At 30.0% G+C, this 6,460-nt stretch overlaps 1 long non-coding RNA gene across 2 annotated transcripts; it reads left to right on the top strand.

Annotated features, from left to right (window-relative positions):
- Positions 1–760: 760 nt before the first annotated feature.
- On the top strand, positions 761–4,722 carry LOC307003277. 2 transcript variants are annotated; one of them, XR_013798659.1, is made up of 4 exons: positions 761–1,528; positions 1,591–1,687; positions 2,447–2,503; positions 3,986–4,722. It is a non-coding gene; the product is annotated as an uncharacterized lncRNA (long non-coding RNA). The 2 variants fall into 2 exon arrangements; XR_013798660.1 differs by having other exon boundaries at positions 761–1,687.
- The last annotated feature ends 1,738 nt before the right edge of the window (positions 4,723–6,460 follow it).

The raw sequence follows: 6,460 nt of genomic DNA, 5'->3' as shown, positions 1-6,460 counted from the left end.
CTAGTAGTACATTGGTAATAAATATATATTTAAGTATACTTTTAATAAATATGCTAATTAAAAGCATACTTTAAATATATTTCTAAACAGTATACTAATAGTACATTGGTAATAAATATATATTTAAGTATACTTTTAATAAATATGCTAATTAAAAGCATACTTTAAATATATTTCTAAACAGTATACTAATAGTACATTGGTATAAATATATATTTAAGTATACTTTTAATAAATATGCTAATTAAAAGCATACTTTAAATATATTTCTAAACAGTATACTAGTAGTACATTGGTAATAAATATATATTTAATTATACTTTTAATAAATATGCTAATTACAAGCATACTTTAAATATATTTCTAAACAGTATACTAATAGTACATTGGTAATAAATATATATTTAAGTATACTTTTAATAAATATGCTAATTAAAAGCATACTTTAAATATATTTCTAAACAGTATACTAGTAGTACATTGGTAATAAATATATATTTAAGTATACTTTTAATAAATATGCTAATTAAAAGCATACTTTAAATATATTTCTAAACAGTATACTAGTAGTACATTGGTAATAAATATATATTTAATTATACTTTTAATAAATATGCTAATTACAAGCATACTTTAAATATATTTCTAAAAAGTGTACTAGAAGTATTTGGTAATAAATATATGCTTAGTTACACTTTTAAGATATATGCTAAACACAACCATACTTTTAGTGAAGTTTTAGTGTATTTAAAGAAAACATGCTTATGTTGCTCTTAAAGTACATTTTATGTGTACTTTGTGTAAGAACATAGCAAAATGATTAAGATTTTAGTGTGTTTAAAATGTATGTACTTTATAAACACTTAGGCCTACTGCAATATAGTTTAATTATTTATGTATTTATCATTTTAATATAAAAAAAAATTACATTTACAATATACCAACTTATTAGAAACATTTGTCAACTATTATTAGCATTTCAATAAGCTTACAATTATTATTTGTTGTAAAAGGCTACTTAATGCTGTTGTCTATTACATTATATTTTGTACTACTGAAATTCCCACAATAATTTCAGCAACATATTTTTTGAAATGCATCATAGATACATTTTCCAAAGAAATGTTAATTTCCAAAAAGGTGTTGCAACGTTACTTGTTTAAATTTGAACAATGCGCATAACACACGTGACTAGTCCTGATTGGTTCCAGAGGCGTTGAACGGCTGTGATTGGTTCTTATGATAATGCGCTCGCATTTCACTCAGAGCTTCAGTTGCTGTGCATGCGGTCCTTGAATGTGATTAGGTTTAGAAGTTTAAATTTAAACTGTTAAAATATTTATAGCGATCGTGTTTCTTTAGAGGACTTGGAGGAAACCACGCGATTGATATGGATTGGGTGATGTTTTTTGCGATTCACTTTTTGAAACGTGAACAGATCTGGTGAATCGTTCATCGGAGGGATATAAATGCCAGTTTTTCTATCGAAGATGAACGAAAGTCTTAAATGGTTTGGAACTACTAAAGGGTAAGTGATCATGACAGCATTTCGTATTTTTGGCACAAAGTGTAACATCACGTCTTTTTCAGTTCAGCTACATTTGACCATCAGAGCCAAGATTTTCAAGTCAAAGTCGAAGCACACTCGAAGAGATGAAGATTCTGCCTCAGAAGTTAGCAGCTACTGGTAAGTTTTAGTTGCTGTTTGCATAAATAAATAGCTCACTGTTTAGTTGTTTTCCTAGGTGGAAAGGTCTGCTATGCATTTGCTAATATGACTTGCACGTGGGATACTGACTTTAACCGCTGTAACATGATGCTGACACTGAATTCTAGCAACTTCTGCACTGTCAAGGTCTAAAGTCTTTGATAAATCTGTTTAAAATCTACGTGGAGTCTTAAAACAACTAAAACATTGTCCAATGCATCTGCAAAAAAAAATATTAGTTATTATAATATGTACATCATTACATTAATATCATTTTTATTTGCTGAAGCTGTGTATTTATTTCTGATTTCCTGAAGAATTTGCCTTCGTTGTTATGATGTTAATGAAATGATCTTTAAAAAGTTTGAAAATAACATGTTATGAATATAGTTACCTTTATCTTGAGCTGACCAGCCAATAAGGGTAGTGTGTGTTGATTGGTGTTTATATTTGTTCAAGATTGATAACCTTATTGCCTTTTTGATAACTTTCTAATATATATTTCTTATTACAAATAAGTAAAAAGATTAAATTGTTAAAAGGGATGCTTATAAGAGAGCATACGTCTGAAACTGCTGAGTCTGTGAAGGGTTTTGATTATATTACCCACCAAGTACATTGTACTCAGCGTACTGTCATTCTTAAAAACAAAACAAATCATTCTTCATAATTTGCCTGCCTTATATGTTTGTGTATATATATAAATATAAATCTCGGTTTTTATTTGTTGTTTTTCAGACTAGCTACTATAGAAGAAAAACAGAAATCTGAATGCAGAGACAAGCAGAGAAGAGAGTAAGTAGAGATGATCCGATTGATTCCATTTTCGCGTGATCGGCCATGACCTCGGGCGCCGTATGATTAACATCGCGCAACATCGGCAATCACACATGCACACGGAACACACATGTAGAAAACCTCGTGAATTACGGCCATTTCACACACCGCAAGCGTGAGCAACGTGTTTTTTTTTTTTTTTTGGTGTGGATGCTCTCATTGATTGACATTCACGCCGGAAAAAATATGCGGAGCAGGAGCAGTGCGTGAGCGTCAAGCCGGAGCGTTACGTAATTAAAGCAGGAGCTCACGCTCAATTAAAGTGAAAACACGCTTTTGATGGACAAAATAAATATGATTTCACACAAAAAATGCACAGAATTTGCATGTTTAGTGTGTTTAACAAGAACTGGAATAGGCTAGAAAATGAACACAAAAATATTTGTAGAAAATTTACCCATTTAAACTTGTTTTAATTATTCAGTTTGGGTAAAAGTTTATGGTGTTTTATTAAAAAAATTAAATAAATGAAGAGTTCAGATGCAATTTAAGCCTCTAAGTGCCAATCTGAAATTTTCTTCTAGAATGATCATTTTTATAAAGCTTGAATATTTAAGTTCAGTAATTTATCTTAAATGGCAACGAAAATTACCTATTATTTGTCATTTAAGTGAAATTACTGAACTTAAATATATGAGCTTGATAAAAATTATAATTTTAGAATAAAATTTCAGATGGCACTTAAAAGCGTTTGAATCTGAACTCTTCAAATATGTGTGTGTGCTGTAAAGGGGTTGGAAAATTTTTAATCGGAATCGGCTAAAATCGGTATCGGCAGGTCAAACTCAGTGAAGAATCGAAACCGGCCTAGAAAATTGTAATCGGTGCATCTCTAGTATGTGTTTCTGTACATCACTTTTTTTTGCTTTTTAAGTCAAAGACTAAAACAAATAATAATGCTAAAAATAAAGATTAGCATTTGTTATACATTATAATTATTATACTTGTTGGCTGGGTACTTTTTCAGTTAAACAGTTACATTTTCTTTTTTTTTCTTTTTTTGCTGTGATACAGTGTCATGTATACATGTAGACCTCACTGTTGTTCAGCAAGACGTAATGTTTGTGCTATTTTATGTCGATATTTTATTAACTCCTTTATTGCATTTTATTAACATTTTATATTGGATGTCTTCTGTTAAAATATATGAACTAAGCATTACATGCCATTTAAAAAAAATGTCTAGGTTACGACTGTAACCTCTGTTCCCTGAGAACAGGGAATGAGACGGTGCATGACGCTTTGGGGGAATGCCTTTGGGAAATCACGGCAATCGAATTTGGCGACAACCTATGACACTATTAGTGCGACCCAGAAGTATAAAAGGGGCGCCTAGATACGCAGTGCAAGTTCCCTTCGAAAGGGAACAGTGACTTTTTTAACGGATGTTAATTTTGCTTTAATATTTAAAAAAATAAAAATCTTTTTCCCTTTTCATAGATACTGTGATCAAACCGTTTCCGACCACGACAGTGTCTGAGGTGCGAGCACTGATCAGAAGAAAATGCAACAATGAGGCAACTCCAAGACCAATCATTTCAATTCGCTTGAAGGATGAAGGACTGTTTGCAGCTATTGTATTTAACTTTGTTTGACTTGAAGGAATAGTTCACTTTAAAATTAAAATTGTCATCATTTACTCACCCTCATGTTGTTTCAAACCTGTATGAATTTATTTCTTCTGCTGAACACAAAGGAATATATTTAGAAGAATGTCAGTAACCAGACTGGGTCCCATTGATTTCCATCGTATAATTTTTCCTACTATGGAAGTCAATGGTACCCAGAAACTGTCTGGTTACTGACATTCTTCTAAATATCTTCCTTTGTGTTCAGCAGAAGAAATAAATACATACAGGTTTGAAACAACTTAAGGGTGAGTATATGATGACAGAATTTTCATTTTAAAGTGAACTATTCTTTTAAGTTCGTTTTTTGTTGTTGTTCTGTTTAATACTTATTATATAATTTTATGTTAATGTATTTTGTTTCATTTTCATATGTTGCTGTACTAATGTAGTGCATTAATGTTTACTATCTTTCAAAGAGCGTTTGTATGTGTTTTATACTATTGTTTTTACTGTGTTTAACTGAATTATAATTTTTAACTTTTTTTTAATACATTAAAATATATTTTAATGTATTAAATACATTAATAATGTGTTTTGTACTATTGTTTTTACTGTGTTTAACTGAATTATAATTTTTAACTGTATTTTTAATACATTAAAATATATTTTAATGTATTAAATACATTAATAATGTGTTTTGTACTATTGTTTTTACTGTGTTTAACTGAATTATAATTTTTAACTTTTTTTTCATATATAAAAATATATTTTAATGTATTAAATACATTAATAATGTGTTTTGTACTATTGTTTTTACTGTGTTTAACTGAATTGTAATTTTTAACTGTATTTTTATTACATTAAAATATATTTTTTTCATACTGAATTGTTTTGTAAAAATATATTTTTAATATACTAATAGTGGGTCATAGTGTTCTACTAATACATTATTAATAACCTGATATTATATTTAAAATATACTGGGAACACATTAATATGATATTAAAAATATATTTAAGTTGTATTTCGAAAGTACATTTAAAATGTATTAAAAATATAATTTAAAGAAGTGCTATTAAATTACACTAAATATACTTAAAATAGTTCCATTTTAACACAATTAAGTATATTAAAATATATTACTATTACATTAAAATTGAACTTAAATACATATAAAAGTACATTTAGTATACTTGAAGTTGTTCCAAAATAACACATTTAATACATAATTAATACAATACACTTAAAATACATTAAGTATATCAAAATAAGCACACTTTAAATATATTTCCTTTTCACCTGGGTATGTATGTAGGTATAGGTATTATATATATATATATATATATATATATATGTGCGTGGGTATGTATGTGTGTATGTATACGTATACATTTCCTTCTGCTATTTTTTTTTTTTTTTTGTAATTTTTTATATTTTTTTAATTCACTGGGGTGTAAAAGGGGTAAATGAAAGAAGGAGAAAGGAGGGGAAGAAAGGGAAGGGGAAAAAAGAAAAATATATTGTGTCTACTCTGACATGTTAATTGTATGATCGCAATATGAATAATGTCACAATAAAAAAAGTATTAAAAAAACATCACTCTCCCAGCATCAGATCATCTCTAAATAAACTTAGGCTATCTTTCATTTGCAATTGAATCTTCTGATTATTACATAACAGGAGGGACTTTATCTCCCAACTGTTCTGGGAATGCCTTGGGAACCCCCAAGAGGAGTTGGAGGAAGTTGTTGGGGAAAAGGACATGTGGGCACATCTACTTAGCCTGCTGCCACAGCGACCCGGTCCCAGATAAGCGGCTGGAGAATGGATTACTGTAAATCAGCTGTGCTGAAGCACTTATAACCCAAACCACTAAAAGATATTACCATAACAGGTGTAGCCAGTGGCACCAGGTACTTCAGGGAAATGTATGAAACAATTATATAATTGTCGACTACGCCACCCGGTATATACCGGGAACTCAGCCCCAAGACAGGGGGCGCACAGGTTCGTAACCAAAAGAAATGGGTGAGCAGAGAGACATGGGCCAGGGAGTATCAAATATGAAGCAGCTTTATTCAAATACAAAAGTTAAAAACCATTAAATAGATTGACATCAAGGGCTCAATATTCACATGTCAAAAGAAAACAAACAATACTTTACAAAACTTCAGATTAATAAAAAAGAAGAAAAAAACAAACTACACAAGAAAGCCTAATTGGAAGGGAGATGGCCTGCTGTGACCCTCAATTCACACAACACACTTAAGATCTACACACACCCACTCTGGTGAAGTCAGGTCACTCAATACACAGCACTCAAGGTGAACCCCGTTAAACAGCG

Source organism: Phoxinus phoxinus, assembly GCF_949152265.1.
Source record: "Phoxinus phoxinus genome assembly, chromosome: 8".
NCBI lineage: Eukaryota > Metazoa > Chordata > Actinopteri > Cypriniformes > Leuciscidae > Phoxinus > Phoxinus phoxinus.
This window is presented reverse-complemented; position numbering and strand designations above follow the sequence as displayed.